Below are 19857 nucleotides of genomic sequence, written 5' to 3' on the forward strand. Positions count from 1 at the left end.
AAAATTCTAGAAACAAAAGTCATTATGAAATGCTATTTTAATATATTTTGGACCATATATCATCATACCATATTTAGGACCTCATTTTTTTTTGTTTGTTTTTTATTATTATACTTGAGGTTTTAGGGTACATGTCCACAATGTGCAGGTTTGTTACATATGTATCCATGTGCCCTGTTGTTTTGCTGCACCCATTAACTCATCATTTAGCATTAGGTATATCTCCTAATGCTGTCCCTCCTCCCTCCCCCAACCCCACAACAGTCCCCGGAGTGTGATGTTCCCCTTCCTGTGTCCATGAGTTCTCATTGTTCAATTCCCACCTATGAGTGAGAACATGCGGTGTTTGGTTTTTTGTCCTTGCGATAGTTTACTGAGAATGATGTTTTCCATTTTCATCCATGTCCCTACAAAGGACGTGAACTCATCCTTTTTTATGGCTGCATAGTATTCCATGGTGTATATGTGCCACATTTTCTTAATCCAGTCTATCGTTGTTGGACATTTGGGTTGGTTCCAAGTCTTTGCTATTGTGAATAGTGCCGCAATAAACATACGTGTGCATGTGTCTTTATAGCAGCATGATTTATAGTCCTTTGGGTATATACCCAGTAATGGGATGGCTGGGTCAAATGGTATTTCTAGTTCTAGATCCCTGAGGAATTGCCACACTGACTTCCACAATGGTTGAACCAGTTTACAGTCCCACCAACAGTGTAAACGTGTTCCTATTTCTCCACATCCTCTCCAGCAACTGTTGTTTCCTGATTTTTTAATGATGGCCGTTCTAACTGGTGTGAGATGGTATCTCATTGTGGTTTTGATTTGCATTTCTCTGATGACCAGTGATGATCAGCATTTTTGCATGTGTTTTTTGGCTGCATAAATGTCTTCTTAGGACCTCATTTGTTAAGGCTAACTACCTGAAAATCTTGTGCCGCCACAAGTTTAGCCCATTTCATGGGACTCATTATAGCAAGTGTTCATTTCTTCCACCCTCTGTTCATGTCCCCAGTTATATGAACAGGAATTTTTTGTTAGAATAGGACAAATTATTTATTTTTCCTATGTTACAGATAATGGAAAAGCTTGCATACATGGCCACTTTGGAGGATAGACACTTTTTCTCATTTAACAAAATAGTGTAAATACATAAGACCATGCCATCATTTTTATTAATCAATGCTGTTACCTTTTCTGAAAGAATTGTTCTATTTCCTTGAGCTTATTGTGATGAATCTTGATTCTCCCCTTAAGAATTAAGCTGTGTTCTGGAAGACGAAAAGCAGCCCTCCCCAATGTTATACCAAGACGTATTGGAATATGCTTTTCTATTACATCTAGATATTTTGATGGAAAAATTAGACGGGATTTATTTTAAAAAGAGATACATTTCATACTTGGTATTTGAAAATATGCTAGCATAGCTCTTGGAAATAAACAGTAATCTAACAATTCTGGTATGATATCCTACTGCCCAATGTTGTTTCTTCTTTTTATTGGATTGGTGCAATTACGTTTGCACCAGCATAATATATTTTGATTAGACTTTTCTGCCACCCTTTTCTTGATGTGAGTGATGCCATTTGAGAATTGCAAGCTTCTTGAAGTCAGATAACTAGTTTATGCTTGTGTTCCCAGCAGTTAGCATGACGTCTGGTAAAAGAAGGTATTCAAGAAATGTTAGTTAAATCTATAAAGAAGAAAATATAGGTTAAAATGATTCCCCAAGAATGTCTATATTTTTTCCAGAAAATTTCAAATCCAACAGTAGCTATATAGATTTACATACACAAAGCATTGAACATCCCCCGTGATCTTACTGAATCTCAAGATTTTACCAAGGCCAATTTTAGTAGCTTTGTTTCTGGGTGATTTTGTCTGGTCAGTATACAGAAATAATAATGATAATGATAGGAATAATAATAGGAAGAGTAGTGACTTCTTGTCTTTGTGTATCAATTCATTCAACAAATTTGACCAAGTGCCTGCTACACACCAAAGCCCGTTTGGTGCTGTGAGTAAAATGGTGAGGACGACAAAGTTCCTCCTCTCAAGGAGGTTACAGTCTTTAGCTTTCTTTTGAGCTCCATTTCCATCATCCTACATGCCAAATGAATATTTATGCCTCTGTGTTCCGTAGTGATCTCAAAGTCAAAATGTTTAAAACTGACTTCCTCTCCCTCTACCAGACCCAATCCTCCCTTATTTTTAACTTTAGAGTCAATCCCATGAGGGCAGGGATAATGTATATCTTACTCTTATTGTGTATAATTGGTGCCTCCTATGGAGTCTGACCTATAGAAGATTTTCAATAAATGTTTGTTCCGAGGCAACATCTTACCACCGCCCCCCTCACTGCCCAATAGAGACAAGTCCTTTGGCTTCTAAATTCTTATAATCTCCTCTCCACATCTAATATAGCAGCCTTCACAGACAATTCTGTACCAAATTGTCCATGCGTGCATTTATATTTACTCTTAAATTGGAAGCCCTTTGGGAATAAAAACTGTCTGAATCATCTGTCATTACCACAGATCCCTGAATATTGTAAAATAACAGTAAATGCTTATTGAGTTAAATAATGTTCAAAATACCTCAGTTCAAAAAATTTCAGTTTATAGTAACTGAGTACTTATTTTTAAGGAATTCTAGTCGCCTTAGTATTGATGATTCTGTAGGATCACTCTAGAGAAATAATAGCGATAATAATAATATCTATTATTTATGATGACACAGGCAAAGTGTCAAGCATAGTGTTAAGTGCTTTCCTTAACTACTGTACGAAATATTCCCTGAATTTATTATAACATCCATTTTATAGATGAAAAGACTGAAACAAAGATAAAGCAAGTGACTTATTTAAGTTCATGCAAATACGAATTAAATCGCCACTGGTTACCTGGTTACATAGTCCCATAATATTTTTTCATATATAATTTTTCACTGAAGAAGCACATTCATTCCTGCATAGGTTAGTTAGACAAAAGATGTGTCCATTTGCATTCCAAGACATTCTTGCTGGTTATTCAGAGCCGCAAAGTTACGTAATAATGTGCTGATCATCATTTTGGCAGGCAATTTCTGTAGTCTGTAAGGTGAACCAGAAATTCTTCTGGTGTTAATTTGAATTTCTCTTCAAATGTAAGCCACTGGAGATGAGCCATACTTTTGGCTGTGTGAAGTCACAGTGCAGGCCACTGATAACCTAAGGCTGGGGATGAGTCAATACGCATCTCCTTATCACTGTAATACTTTTTAGGAGGAATTTGGGATAGAGGGTTATTAAAAAGTTCAGGAAAGGAAAAATATGGCATGCTTCTGTGATTGACTTTGACATGGATATTTGAGGGACTAAAAGGTCATTTTTATTTGAAATAAAAATAAACATTAGTGTAGTTAAGCAAGTTTTTCCACGATAGCATCTATAACAGCCTTTTGTTCAGCTTTGTATGGTGAGAGGAAACCCTTATATTTCAACTGACTGAAAGGTGTCAGAGCATAAGTGCTTCTAACCATGCCCAGGCTCCTTTAAAATGTCCTCATTTAAGGTCAATAAAGCAAAACTTGTATCTGTTTTACTAGGAAAACATTTCAGGTGGAAATCTCTAAATTCTTGCTGGAAATCTGAGTGTTTAATGCCTAAACAACAAAAGGACTTGGCATTTTAGATAATTACTTTGATAAAGAATGTATTTCCTTAGTGCATAGTTTCAGGTGGACATTGGAAAGCCATTGCAGTATACCTAATGACAACTGAAGATAAATGGCTCTAAGTTTACTGTCTTGAAACAGTGTTGTGCTGTACTTTGATTAATGGTTTTATTTTGCATTGTCTTCTCCCACCACTTACCATGTCCTAGCCACCAGAATACCACACTTTAGTGCCCTGCCGTGCTCCTTTATGCTTTAGCTATACGATACAGTTCTTCATTCCGTAGGCGTATTCCTGCCTCTTTGTTTTTGTTTCCTGAGGGTAGCATGCCTTCTTTCCCATGATAAATGCTTACTCATTCATCAAGGCTCCATTCAAATATCACCTCTTTTAGGAAATCTCCAATGGACACCCCCTAATTCAAAAGTGAGTTAAACCTCCTCTATATGCTTTATGGCACATATCTCAATTGCACTATGTATCACATTATGTTGCAATTGTTAATGGGTGTGTCTTCCTAAAAGTGTTCTACAAGAGTAAGGACTAGTTTATGTGTGTATGTATGTATAAATGAACTAAATACTCTCCTTATTTTTTTTATGCTGGGCCTTATTTTTGGCAAGAATTTAAGACAACTAAAAGGCTATACAACAAAATAACAAGAAATAGGTGAGATGAAGGTAGGAAATATGTTAATTAGGATGAAAATAGGGCTGTGAATGAGGCAGATGAGGCCTGTGATTTTATTTGATCCATCTTCATATTTCTATAATGCTGCAAAGTGACTAGCATTTAGAAGACAGCTAGCATGCATAATTTTAAATTCACTTATTTATTGAATTAATGATTAATTACTATTATCCTTGAATGTCACTCAGCAATATTTTACTAAAGCATTAAACCTTCTCCTATTTATAGACTATTCAGTCACCAACACCATGACATGACCTGTCAAGCACTGTAATTTATCACTTTTATTTTCCCCGAAAGTTCTCCCCATTTATAGATGTGGAACCAGAGCCCTAGAGAGATTAAATTATTTGATCAGGATCACACAACTCAAACTTTGGTGAAATCACCACTCAAGACCTCATCTGTAAAATGACAAAAATGAAAGGGAACTCAGCCTTCATGTAGCCCAAGCTTTCACAATATACGACTCTAAAGTAATCCTGAGTGTAATTTATTAAAAGTCGTTTCTCATTTTGACTCACTGTAATTCCCTGGTGTTCTTTCATTTTCAGTCTCTTCATAATTGGGCTGATTCCTGTAGAAATTTCATGCATTATTAAGTTATTTGATTTATCTTGCTTCCCATATTTGTGAGAGGCTCTGTGTCGTGTAACTGCTTACTTGCAGGCTATTAAATTGGTCTCTTCTGCTACGGACTTGCCTTTGCAGTTGTGGTAAGAGGTGAGCCACATGAGCCAAGTGCATGAGTGTCGGATGTCTACATTACATGGGCACGTTACAGGAGCAAGTGTGTTACTGTTCCTTACTGCCCTTCAGTGCATGATTATTTCATCTACGCCTGGAGAACGAGTGACTTTTTCCAAAGCCTAAGGAATTTTGGTTGACATGAGAAAAGCAACAGTAGCTAGAGGGAAGAGGAAGGAGAAGAAAATAAGACAAACTTGAAGAGGTAGAAGGAAAGGACCACTGATACTGATAGGTTGCTAAAGGCAGAACATAGTCATTTGTTTGGACGTCATTTTGAAATCACAATTATCAAAACCACAAATGGAACACTGGAAGGAGACAAGCCTCTAGGTGTCCCATAACACATCCCTCGGGGTGTGAAAATTGAAGAGAAGACAGATGAAACGAATTTCTATGAGGTGACGACCAATTTCCTTATTTATATTTTGTTCTCAGGAAGTAATCAGGACTGGTTAGGAATGCAGTCTTATAATGTTTTGGCCCAATCAGCATGCTTATCCGAGAACGTTTTTTAGAGTTCCCACGGTGTCTTAAGTTTTTTTTTTTTAACACAGAAAAATTGTTTGAGTAGTTGACAGAGTTTTGTTTGTGTAGCTTCTTTAAAGAGGGAAAGTGAATTTTAACCAGCCTCAGCATGAATCTTACTAAAGGATATCTTCCCTAGTCTACAATTATAATCCTGGGCTAGCTTATTATTTGCTCAATGGCTTCCAAAATGCAATACTACATGTATTACAACTTGTGTTTTAAAAATGAAGCAAAATCATTATGCTAAGTGAAATTAGCCAGTTACAGAAGAAGAAATACTGCGTGATTCTACTTACATGAGAAATATAAAATAGTCACACTCATAGAAACAGATTGTAGAATGGTGGTTGCTAGCGGGTAGGGGAAGGGGAAAATGTGGAGCTGCTAATCAACGGGTGTAAAGTTTCAGTTACTGAGGATGAATACGTTTAGAGATCCACTGTGCAACATTGTGCCTGTAGTTGACAATTCTGGATTGTACACATACAAACTTGTTAAGAGGGTAGATCTCATGCTAACTTTTCTTATCACAAAGAAATTGTATTTACAAAGCAGAGTTTCCGAATTGATCTTACAGAATGCTTTATAGTGCAAGTCATGTGTTAAAGCTCTTGGATATTTAATATTTCGAAACAAGATATCTCTAGGTGGAGTTGGGTGCCCTGGGTTCTCAGTGAATTTAAGTGGTTTAATATTAAGTAACCAGAGATTGGTGTAATTAAAACAGAAGCATCCTTCACCTCATTACTCTGGTTGATTGATGGTAAATTTCATTCAAAGTAGGTAAATAAATTTTCAATAGTAACCCTTAAAACAGGAAATATAAGATAAAGCATGCTGTCTTTTCTACACAGCTAAGTTCTGGTGATTTTATTTTAAAAAGAGAACTAATAGCTCTTGAGAGGGAAAGTATAAAGACTCACTTTACAGCTGTGATAAAGCATCCAAGATAATAAAAAAACAAGCAAGATTGTTAAGAGAAAGATAGATAACCCCTAAATACAAACCAGCTTTCTATAGACAATATCAATAAATCAAATCTTGGTATACCTAATTATCTGGTCACCTTAATTTAGATAAAATTGTTTCTGAAAATAGGTGAATATACATAATATTTTTTAAATCGTAAAAAGTATTTGTTTCCTTTCATAATGCAATATCTCTGTAACTGGAAATTGTTCATCTAATTTACTAAAACAGGGAGCACTCAGTAGCTTTAGAAAATTTTAAAAATTATCTTTTTTATATTAAAATTAAAAAAATTATAACAGAGATTGAACAATTAAGCCACACTTGTTAAAAAGCACATGGTTGTCCAAGTCACCATGTCAGCAGTTAAAATGCCTTTCTGGCATTTAATGAACATGTAACAAGAGGCATTTAAAACTGCTCATTACTTACCTACAGGATTTTAGTTTCCCCACATGATCCGTTAAGTTCATCATGTAGATACAAATTTTGGGTCATTTTAAGCATAAAAGTGTGTTTGAAAGTTTCTAACAGTATTTGAGGAGCCATTAACAACTATTATGCAAATATGTATTAGGAACCTCTAAAAGTTTCTTCTTTTTTCTGCCATTTCGTCTTGCTAATATAGTCTAATTAGGTCCAGCACATCTCCTAGATTAAGAGAGCAGTTATTCAGAATAGCAATTTTGCTTCTCTGGAATAACAGTTTTATAAGGTATCATAATGGTTTTCTTGGCTGAATCCCCAACTTGCAATGTTAGTGTGAAGATTCCATATTCATTAAATTTGCTTCTACATTCATTTTATTGAGCTGAATGTGAGACAGGATGCTCACCAGAAGTGACTTTATGTGTTTTTTATGTGATTTTTATAGTTTAAGTCTAGAGCCAATGTGTAGAAATCAAAATCCATGGGAGATTTCTTAGAGAGACTGCTTTGATTCAGTCAATTCTCATTAACATGCATTTCATATGTGTCAATCACTGAGTTAGGAGATCTGCCAGACAGATACGCAGAAAAAGAATTAGCTACATACTCTGGTCTCAAGGAAGATGCCTTCAGAGTTAGACTGTCTACATAGTATTGGTCTAAGGTGTTATCTACACAGTAATGATATAAGTTAGAACTGGACCTGGTAGATACATTAGATCTATTTGTTAAATAGACTTAATAAACACTTTCTGAACAAATGTACTTCATATAATAGAGGAATATGCAAATGTATTGAGAAGTCAAAGTAAGAGCTTGAATCCAACTTAGAGAGATTGTGGCTTGAATTCTGTGGAAAGCTTATCTTCTTTAGTGTAATATTGAAACAACATGCAAAATAATAACAGCCATCTATGACAAATCCCCAGCCAACATCATACTTAATAGGCAAAAATGGAACCATTCCTCTTGGAAACTGGCACAAGACAAGGATGCCCTCTCTCACCACTCCTATTAAACGTAGTACTGGAAAACCTTGCCAGAGCAATCATTGCAAAGGAAGAAAAATAAAGGCATCCAAATAGGAAGATAAGAAGTCAAACTCTCTCTCTTTAGTGGTGATAATGATTCTATATATAGAAAACAATGAAGACTCCACCAAAAGGCTCCTGGAATTAATAATCAACTTCAGTAAAGCTTCAGAAAACAAAGTCAATGTATAAAAATTAGTAGCATTTCTATACATCAATAATGTTCATGCTGAGAACCAAATCAAGAACACAATCCCATTTACAATAACCAGAAAAAAAGGAAGGAAAAACACCTAGGAATTCATCTGACCAAAAACGTGGATAGTTCTCCAAGGAGAACTACAAAACACTGCTGAAAGAAATGAGAGATGACATAAATGAAAGAAAAAAAATTCCATGCTCTTGGATTGGAAAAATCATTATTGTTAAAATGGCCACACAGCCTAAAGTAATTTACAGATTCAATGTTATCCCTGTCAAAATACCAGTAATATTTTTCATAGAATTAGTAAAATCTATTCTAAAATTCATATGTAACCACAAAAGAGCCCAAAGAGCCAAAGCAATCCTAAGCAAAAAGAACAAAGTCAGAAGCATCACATTACATGAATTCAAACTATACTATAAGGCTACAGTAACAAAAACAGCATGATACTGGTACAAAAAGAGACATATACACTAACAGAATAGGTTAGAGAACCCAGAAATAAAGCCACAAAGCTACAGGCATGAGATCTTTGACCAAATCAATATACATATGCAATGAGAAAATGACTCCCTATTCAATAAATGGTGCTGTGATAAACTGGTGAGCAATATGGAGAAGAGTAAAACTGGACTCCTTTCTTATACACAAAATGTAACTAAGGATGGATTAAAGATTTAAATGTAAAACCTCAAAGTTTAAAAATTCTAGAAAACCTGGAAAATACCCTTCTCGACATCAGCTTTGGCAAATAATTTTTGGCTAGGTCTCCAAAAGCAATTGCAATAAAACCAAAAATGGACAAGAGGGTCATATTTAAACTAATGAGCCTCTGTACAGCAGAATAAACCGTCAGTAGCATAAACCGACACTATACATCTGAAAAGGGTCTAATATCCAGAAACTAAAAGAAACTTAAGTCAAAAAGTAAAAAATAAAAAATCGAGTTAAAAATGGGCAACAGACGTGAACAAACACTTCTCAAAGGAGACATACAAGTGGCCAACAAACATATGAAAAAATGCTCAAGATCGCTAAGCATTAGAGAAATAGAAATCAAAATCACAATGAGATACCATCTCACACCAGTTAGAATGGCTGTTATTAAAAAATCAAAAGATAACACATGCTGGCGAGGTTGTAGGAAAAAAGGGAATGCTTATGCAATGTTGGTAGGAATACAAATTAGTTAAGTCACTATGGAAAGCAGTTTTGAGATTTCTCAAAGTACTTAAAACAAAACTGCCATTCAACTCAGCAGTTTCATACAGAATATATACCCAAAAGAAACAAATTGTTCTACCAAAAAGACACATGCACTGGCATGTTGATTGCAGCACTATTCACAACAGAAGAAGACATGGAATCAACCTAGGTGCCCACTAACTGTGGAGTGGATAAAGAAATTGTGGTACACATACACGATGGAATAATACACAGCCATAACAAAGAACAAAATCATATCATTTCCAGCAACATGGATGCAACTGAAGGCCATTATCTTAAGCAAATTAATGCAAGAACAGAAAACCGAATACCACGCATTCTATCTGATGAAGCCTCTGATCTTTGAGAAAAATCAATAAATATAAGCAAGGAGGAAATGACTTTCTATTCAATAAATGGTGTTGGGATAAATGGGTGATCCACATGCAGAAGAGTGAAACTGGACCCATCTAGTAGTGTCCACTGTCTATTCTTGCCATCTTTATGTCTATGTGTGTACAATAATGTGTATACATTGTAAACATCATATACACGTAGACATAAAGATGGGAACCATAGACAGTGGGGACTACTAGATGGGGAAAGGAGGGAGGGGGGGCATAAACTATAAAAACATCTGTTGGGTATTATGCTCACTACCTCGGTGACAGGATCACTTGTACCCCAATCCTCAGCATCACACAATGTACCCATGTAAGTACACCGCTGCACGCACACCATTTTATCTATGGTAAAATGGTGCACACACACCAGTTTATCTATAATAAAAGTTGAAATTATAAAAAATAAACTAAATAAAAATTTAATATGACTCAATTCATTAAAAATATTGATGTAAACTATAACTCTTTAAAGTCTTAGCCTCTTGACAGTTATTTTGAAATAAACATGTTCTTTGCTGTGGATATAAATATTTAAGGGTATATGCCAGGAATTATGGAAAATTGAAAAGAAAAATAGCAAATATAATAAGAGTATGAGATCATAAAAAAACATCCGTTTCTGCCTGGGTCAGACCCATGTGGATTTAAAAGAATGATGTTTAAGGGTATGACTGTCTCAATAATACACACCTCAAAGGCTACAGTGTCATTCCAAACATCTTAGTTTTCATTAATAACACATCATAGTGACTTATCCGTGAACTTAGTTAAGCATCTTTTCAGTATCCGTTACCTCTTGAAGTAATGTAGTTTTGTAACATGGAAAATTTCCTTCTTCTTTTGTATGTCTCTCTTCAAGGTTAATTTATGTGAAATGCTATTCATAATGCATGAATACATAAAAATATAGTGTGAATTATGCTATCTTTCCTAAGTAGCTGAAAAATTCGACATCGTTTCTATAGAAGTTATCATATTCATGTATTTGTTTTTTAATTCCAATTTATGAAGTTCTATGTACAAGGTACTGGAGCTATATATTGAAGACACAGACAAGCAAGACAGATATGGTATCTGCCCCAGTGAAACTTATAGACCAATTACAAATAGATAAACATATAGATTGTTTTGAGAACAATGAAGGAAGGAAACAGTATTTGGTAATAGAGCCCATGGGGCAGGACAGTAATTTAGATTAGTGGACAGGGAAGTGTTCTTCGTAGAGGTGAAACTTAAGCTGAGATCTGAAGAATGAGAAGGAGCTAGTCACTCAAAAAGCAGACAGAGGAATATGCCAGATAAAAGAAACAACGGCCAGGCGTGGTGGCTCACCCTGTAATCCCAGCCCTTTGGGAGGCCGAGGCGGGCGGATCACGAGGTCAAGAGATCCAGACCATCCTGTCCAACATGGCAAAACCTCGTCTCTATGAAAAATACAAAAATTAGCTGGGCGTGGTAGTGCACGCCTGTAGTCCCAGCTACTCAGGAGGCTGAGGCAGGAGAATTGTCTGAGCCCAGGAGGCAGAGGTTGCGGTGAGCCAAGATCATGCCACTGCACTCCAGCCTGGTGACAGAGCGAGACTCCATCTCAAAAAACAAACAAAACAAAAAAGCATGTGCATACCACTTATTGGTATGTTACAGGAACAGATAAAAAGATCAATGTCAGGAAAAAAAGGGGATATTGGCATGGGCGTGAGATGAAGTTTGAGAGAAATAGCCCAGCTCATACAGGTTGTTACAGTTCAGGACATAGAAGTTTAATGATAGTGAAAGCTTTTATGCAGAAGTGTGTAATGATATGATTTGATTCTGAAAATTGTTCTGAATATTGTAAGGAGAATGAATTCAAGAGAAGGAGTTGGAGAAGGAAGATGTTTTTAAATATAAAAATATATTTAAGTAGTTCAAGCAAGAAATGTGGAGGTGGCTTAGAGTAGTGGTGGTAGAAATTTAAATGGAGGAATTGAAGAGAGATTTTCAGGTATATCTGGTAGGGTAATATTACAATTATATGGTTACTTGTCTTTCTTCCCTTCCAGTCTGGCGCCCATGTAGGGATAATCTATGTTATATTAATCACTGAATTTTCATTCCCATCTATGCATATTCAATGAAAAATATTTTTCCATAATTTGGAGTATCTGGTGCATGGAAGGCACTCATGAAACCTGCAAATAGATGAATAGGTTTGCTATCTATAGTGGAATTCCCCTCTTTGTGCCCTCAAATTACTTTTTTTCATACTTCAAGAGAAGCCTACTGGTTTTGATATAATACCATTTGATATAATACCACGTGGTGGACATGGCTACATCCTGTTTCTCCACCCCCTTTTAAGATCTTTCAGACTTCAATAACCTATGTTCAGTATTTTTATCTTTCAGGTTGAAGACACACAGTCTTTTGATTCTTAGAAGGCACTTTTTTCTTTGATCATTTCTGTTGCCTTCCTCTGAATTTTCATCTCATTTATATCTTATTTGAGGTGTGATTAACCCTATGTTCCTGGCGTGGAAACACCACAATCCTGTATGTCAATTGGATGCTGCATTTTGGCTTATTTCAATATATTTTCTAATAAAGCTTAATATTTTCTAGAACTTTTTGTTTCTAAAAAACAGGGCCCAAAGACATACAAGTTTTCTTAGAGCAAAAATGTAATAGCTCATAGCTTGAAATAGAATCATGAGAATTTTTTTCTTGCCCTTGTCAATAATGAAACTTATCTATAATTTTGTTTCTTTTTGATGTAGCCTTATGTAATTTTCTTGCATTCTGTCCCTGGCAGTTTGGCATCTCACTGTCTCCGGAAGAGCTTAGTGTCAATTGCGTTCTTTCCTTCAAATCACTTAAAAAACTGTCGGATTGTGCTGAACCCTGGGAGATTTCTCCATTTGTACTTTCTGTCCAGAGCAATTTTCCCTTAGTCTTTGTTTCTTGTTTTATAAGGCAATTCTCTATTCATGGCAAAAACAGCTTCTCAACTTCATGGTAACTCCAGTTGAAGATTATGTAAAGGTACTTTAAAAATGAAAATAACATATCTGCTTGTTATATATTGTTCATATTATTAATTATTCACATTTATTAAGAGCTCAATCATGTTAACCAGCTGAACGTAAAGCAAATTCCCTTTTCATGAATATATTATGTCTTCTTGAATAAAGAAGTTAACATATATAGTGGGACGTCAATGTCACAGTAACTTGCCCCATATGCAGGTAAAATTTGTCATTCTTTAGCTTTAGAATCTCCACGAAAACTCTTCTTATAGATGCCAACTATCATCCTTTCAGCATTTTTAATGACTATTTACATTTTTTGACTAATAGCTCCACAATGCCACCCTTGGATTCTTTTAAAATTTTTGATACATTTAATTTAATTTATTAATTAAATCTTTAAGATACTGTAATATTATTATTATTATTATTTGAGATGGAGTCTCACTCTGTCACCCAGGCTGGAGTATAGTGACGTGATCTCAGCTCACTGCAACCTCCACTCCCGAGTTCAAGGGATTCTCCTGCCTCAGCCTCCCAAGTAGCTGGGAGTACAGGTGACCACAACCACGCCCATCTAATTTTTATAATTTTTGTATAGACGAGGTTTCACCATGTAGGCCAGGCTGTTCTCGAACTCCTGACCTCAGGGAATTCGCCCACCTCGGCCTCTCACCCTGCTTTATTATTTATTTAAATCCTTTTCTGAAGCTATTTTCTCACTTACAAGGTGTCTTATTTGACCTTTTAATGATTACTTACACACATATTTAATTAACATTTATTGAATGGCTGCTAAGGATTGGGAACCTAGCAGTGAACACGGTAGGTAGAAATTTCTGCCTTCATGGAGTTTACATTCTTGTAGAGTTGACAGACCATAAACAAGCCAAAAAATAAATAATAGATTGGGTGGCCGTAAATGCTATTAAATAAAAATAAAGCAGTTAAGAAGATAGAAGGTGGGTGGGATAGTATTTAATACAGAGGGATTAGGAAAAGTTTTTCTAAAAATATAACGTTTTAGCAGACACCTGAATGATGGGAGGGCCTGAGTGATGTGAGGAAGCCAGGTGGTTATCTGGAGAAAAGGGAGTTCCAGGCAGAGGGAACAGCAAGTGCATAGGCTCTGATATAGGCATGTCCTTGGGTTGTTCAACGAATAGCAAGGAGTCTATTGCTACAGAAACAAAGTAAGTGAGTAGGAGTGTGGTAGGAAATGAGAACTGGGGATTTATCCAGAGTCCAGATGATGCAAGACCTTATAGACCACATTGAGGATTTTGAGTTTTATTCTTAGTAAGATAAGAAACTATTTTATGGTTTTAAGCACGGGGGGGAATCATAATGGCACTTGTTTAAAAATAAAAGTCTCATTACAATGTGTATAGAATATATTGGGGCGTGGGACGTTGGAAGCCGAAAGACAAATTAGGCAGCTCTTAGAGTAGGCAATTCAGATAAGAAACAATGATGACGTGAACGTGGGTGTCAGTGGAAGTCATCGAATTATGAATGTGTTTTGACAGTGTGCCAGACTGCATATGCTGATGGACTAATTGTGTAGTGTAAGAGAAAGCTAAAAAATGATTCCAAGTTTTAAGCCTAGGCATTTGCAAGCATGGAGTCGAAGTTTAATGAGATAAGGAAGATGATGGGAAGAGCAGGGTATTGCTGGGGAGTTGCAAAAGGATCATGCTTGGATTATGTTAGAATTTAGAAGCCTATTAGACATCCAAATAGAGATGTAAACCAGCTCGATATACATGTCCAGATTTGGGAGAGAATTCTGGGCTAAAATTGTACATTTGCAAGTTGAAAGCTACTAGTATGCAGATGGTATTTAAAACTGTGTGAGTTGTTGAGATAGTCTAAATAGTGAATATAAACAGAAAAGAGAAGAGGATTCCTTCTGGGATGAGTCCTGGGGCACTCAGTTGTTTTGAGGTTAATGAAAGAAACCAACGAGAGTCGTAGAAGGAGTTGCCAGTGAGGTAGGAGGAAAATCAACAGAGTAGTGGCCCAGAAGACAAATGATGGAAGTGTTTCAAGAAAGAGGGTGTGATCTGTGATGTCAAATGTGACTGGCAGTTGAATAAAATGAGGAATGAAACTTGACCATTGGACATGGCAAGATGGAGGTTATGGTCTCCCGGAAGAAAACGTTTAAAAATGGAATAATGAGACCCAAAGTCTAACTGGAATAGACTAAAAAGGTAATTTGAAACTGAAAATATAGACAACACTTTTGAAGGTTTTTTCTCTAAAGAGGAACAGGCTGAATGAAGGAATAGAGTGAAAAAAGAGTTGGGGTTGAATGTATGGGAGTGAGGGACATTAATGATGAGCAATTAACAGAGAGAGTCAATGTGTTGGTAGTCCCAATGTGGTTAAAGAATTGTTTTAAAGGCACTGGAGAGAGTGACTTAGAAGAATACGAGGTTGCAGATAATGACATATAAAATTGATACTTTGGAGAAGGTGAAATTTTAAGTAATGACAACGTCGAAGAAATAGCCATAGGCACATATCACTAAGGTAACATGGATGACATTTGGATTGAAATTAGATCAGAGAAATCATATTATTTGAGGAATTGTCTAAGATATGGGTGTTGAAGCCACTAAGAATGGTGAGAGGCATAAAAATCATTTAGGGGACAAATCGTTCAATAAATGGTAAGAAAAATAGAATAGTCTCTATAATTAAAACAAGAATTGGAATTGTTGTGATTTGATGGCTTTCACTACACAGGAGCTGTAGATTTTGAAGTGACAGATGAATGGTTTGTGAATGGCAATAGAAAGAGGAAGACATCCACTCCAACCTCTGAGTCTACTGATATGAGGAGTGTGAGAAAGTAAACAACTTTCACTTACAGTGCTAATGGGGAATCAGGGTTCTGAAGGGTTATCTAAAATCAAATTAGAGCATATATGTAAGATAAACATTATGAAAGGAGATTTAGAATAAAGTAGATATGGTTCATAATAGACAGTGAGTTCCAAGGTATATAGTGAAAGATTCTTTGGGCTTAGAACACTGTGGAGATGGGGGATGAGCTGGGAGTCTTGGCCTGTTGTGGTGCAAGTTTCAGGATGTATTATAATCAGTAAGCATTTATATGTATTTGGTAACATTTCATAAAGGCCTTTATTTTAAAAAATTTAGCTTTTATTTAGATATAGTGGTTACATGTGCAGATTTGTTACATGGGTATATTGTGTGATGCTGAAGTTTGGGGTATAGATCCTGTCACCCAGGTAGTGACGATAGTACCGAATAGGTAGGTTTTCAACCCATCCTGCCTCTCTCCCACATCTAGTAGTCTGCAGTGTCTATTGTTTCCATCTTTATATCTATGTGTATTGAATGTTTAGCTCCCAATTACAAGTGAGAACATGTGGTATTTGATTTTCTGTTCCTGCATTCATCTGCTTATGATTATGGCCTCCAGCTGCATCTATGTCAATGCAAAGGGAATGATTTTGTTGTTCCTTATGGCTGTGTAGCATTCCATGGTGTATATGTACCACAGTTTCTTTATCCAATCCACCATTGATGGGCACCTAGGTTGATTCCATGTCTTTGCTATTGCGAATAGTGCTGTGATGAAAAAACAAGTACATGTATCTTTTTTTGTAGAATGATTTATTTTCTTTGAGTTATATACTCAGTAGTGGGATTGCTGGATGAAATGATAGTTTTGTTATAAGTACTTTGAGAAATCTCCAAACTACTTCCAATAGTGGATGAACTAATTTACATTCCCACCAATGGTGTATAAGTGTTCTCTTTTCTCAGTAACTTAACCAGCATCTGTTGTTTTTTGACTTTTTAATAACAGCCATTGTAACTGGTGTGAGATATTTTGTTGTGGTTTTTATTTGCATTTGTCTGATGATTAGTGATGATGAACATTTTTTTCATATGTTTGTTGGCCACTTGCACATATCTTTTGAGAAGTGTCTGTTCATGTCTTTTGCTCATTATTTAATGGGGTTATTTGTTTTGTGCTTATTGATTTGTTTAATTTCCTTGTAGATTTTGTATATTAGACCTATTAATCCTTTGTCCGATGCATAGCTTGAGAATATATTCTCCCATTTTGCAGGTTTTCTGTTTACTCTATTGATAGTTTTGTTTACTGTGCAGAAGCTTTTTAGTTTCATTAAGTCTCACTTATCAATTTTTGTTTTTGTTGCAATTGCTTTGGGGGACTTAGGCAGAAATTCTTTGCCAAAGCTATTGTTCCAGAAGGGTATTTCCTAGGTTTTCTTCTAGGATTTTTATAATTTGAAATAGTATGTTTAAATCTTTAATTCATGTTGAGTTAATTTTTGTATATGATCAAAGATAGGGGTGCAGTTTAATTCTTCTGCATATGGCTAGCCAGGTATCTAAACACTGTTTTCAAATTAGATATTATGTCTTAAAATTGATGATGCCTTAGAATCAAGGAAGTATAGACATTACCATCAATAAAATAAGTTTGAAATGATTTAGATGAGAGGTCAGAAAACTATAGCCCAAAGTCTGAATGCAGACTGATACCTGCTTTTATAAATAATATTTTATTGGAATCTAGCCACATCTCTTAATTGGTATTATCTCTGCCTTGCAGTGATATGACAGAGTTGATTAGTGTAATAGAATTTGTATGGCCTGCAAAGGTGAAAATATTTACTATCTGTCCCTTTGCAGAAAAAGTTTTATCAAATTTTGGTCCAGATATATATCCATTGAATTTTGTTGGAGAAATATTGTTTTAATGTAAATTTATTTTATGTACCCCTTCCAGGGACTCTAATTTAGTCAGCCTGGGGTATATCGTAGGACACTGTGCACTTCACAATTGCCCCAGGTAATTCTCATGCAGAATAACTAAAGAACAAACTTAAAGGTACTTTACTATAGATCAAGCTTGCTCAAATTTTCTTGCTGCTAAGAATACTCTTGGGTGATTGACAAATGTATAGCTTTCCAGCCTCCTTACCTGGAGATTGTGATTCAGTCAGTTGTAGGCCTGGCAAGTGTACTTTGGTAAATATCCATGGGTGATTTTTATCTTCAGAAAAGTTTAGGGAACTTTGGACTGGATACTCAGTTTAACCGGGAGCTATGCCTGCAATTCAAATAATCAGCACTTGATGATTGTATACCCTTTCCGAAAGCATTGTTAGGCACTGAACTATTTTCTAAGGGGAATACCAGTCAATCATCCACTGTCAATTCAAAAAGATAGCCCTTGCTCATCACTTGATATTTTATTTTTTATATTACTCCATTTATTCATCTAGCATACTCTATAGTTCCTGCCTTCTAAAGAGCTTATAGGTTAATGGGGAAAGAGGGCAGATATTAAATAAATAGTTACATGAAAACATCATTAGAACTCATTGACAATATGAAGAAATACTAAAGGCTTCAATGAAAGATTATAAGGGAACCTGATTGGTTGGGAGTGAGAATTCAGGAAATACTTTTCTAAGGAAGTGATTTAAATGATTTTTATTTAGTTGGATACTGCATCTTGCTTCTGACCCTATCATATTGAATTAATAGTATAGATCTATTCCAGGGATCTTGATACTGGGCTCAGTTGTGAATAGATTGATAACTCTGGATCTATTGGTCCTTTTGTACTGATCAATGAAAATGTCACATATTCTTTGAGTTATAGTTTCTCATAGATCTTAGCTTTCTTCTTGTTAGGTTGAACTGGTTGGTATGCAGATTGTAGATAAAATTTTATACCTCTATAAATTTGGTTAGTAAGAATCCTTTCCCCCCACTCCATTGTTTTGATCCTTTCATAGGAATCAAACTTCCTGAATTCTCTCACCGACTTTTCTAATCTCCTCAGTAAGCAGCACAATTGTCAACCTGAGTATCTCAGTGTCTGCTCCGTGTTTCAGCTCTTCTCTTACCCTCTCTTGGCATTCAAGGACAGAGCTTTTACTGAGCAATCCTCCAAATACAAATTTAACCACTCCACTACTGAATTTATGGAACGCAGCATTAAAGAAATAATCCAAACAATTAATTTTAGCTCTTTTTTAAATATTACCACATAAAAAAAGAAAACAAAGACTTCTAACTATTATGAGAAAAAATCAACAGACCAAATGTAAGGATCAAGTGTTTTCATTAGCATGTTAACATACTTTAAAATTTCTAAAGGGTTTTACCACACATTTTCATTTGTGCCTGACAATTATCCTATATAGGGGAGGTGTTATTATCATTTTACTGATAATAAAACCAAGGCCCAGAGATGGGAATGTGTAGCCTGAGGTCAAAACCTCACCTAGTACAATCTGTTTCTATTTCTGATTATAATGACAAGGTAGCTCACTCAATTTTGTGGCTTGTCTTATCTTGTGTTCTCTTTTCTGGTCCCTGGGAGCCTGTTTATTTGCAGTTCAACAAGGCTCCTGAAATTTTGATTTGCTTTCTCCAACTGTTCCTGCTGTTTGAGAGCTGGGACATCAAAGCCCTGCTTGAATCTTGACACTTTAGCCATGGAAACCTTTATAATTTTCACGGTTCTACTTGGAACCTTAACTATACTGAAGTCCCTTTGTTTCTCAGTTGAGAAAGTGCTGGAGCAAGAACCCCACGTGGTTCACGTGGTTTTACTGAAGATATCTTACACGCTCACAGGATGTGACCTGTGGGAGAAACTCTCTAGCCAACTAACAGCACATGCTAGATCACTGCCTCTTAAAAACCCCTCTCCTCCCCTGCCATCTGTAGCTATGGTTGTTGTAAGGATGACTCAGTGTGGAAGTTTCCATATAATTCAGAAAGCCAGCTTTTAAATTTAGGTTATCATTAGGAATTATTTCCATTATGACTATTTTTAAAAGAACAATGTAAGAACAGGATCACATGCTTTTCAAATGTACAGAATGGGATTTTCTTCCCAACTCTAATCTGGGCACTACCAAAGACAGGGAACTGGGTCCTTCCTAATGTCTTA

Source organism: Nomascus leucogenys, chromosome X (genome assembly GCF_006542625.1).
Source record: "Nomascus leucogenys isolate Asia chromosome X, Asia_NLE_v1, whole genome shotgun sequence".
Lineage (NCBI taxonomy): Eukaryota > Metazoa > Chordata > Mammalia > Primates > Hylobatidae > Nomascus > Nomascus leucogenys.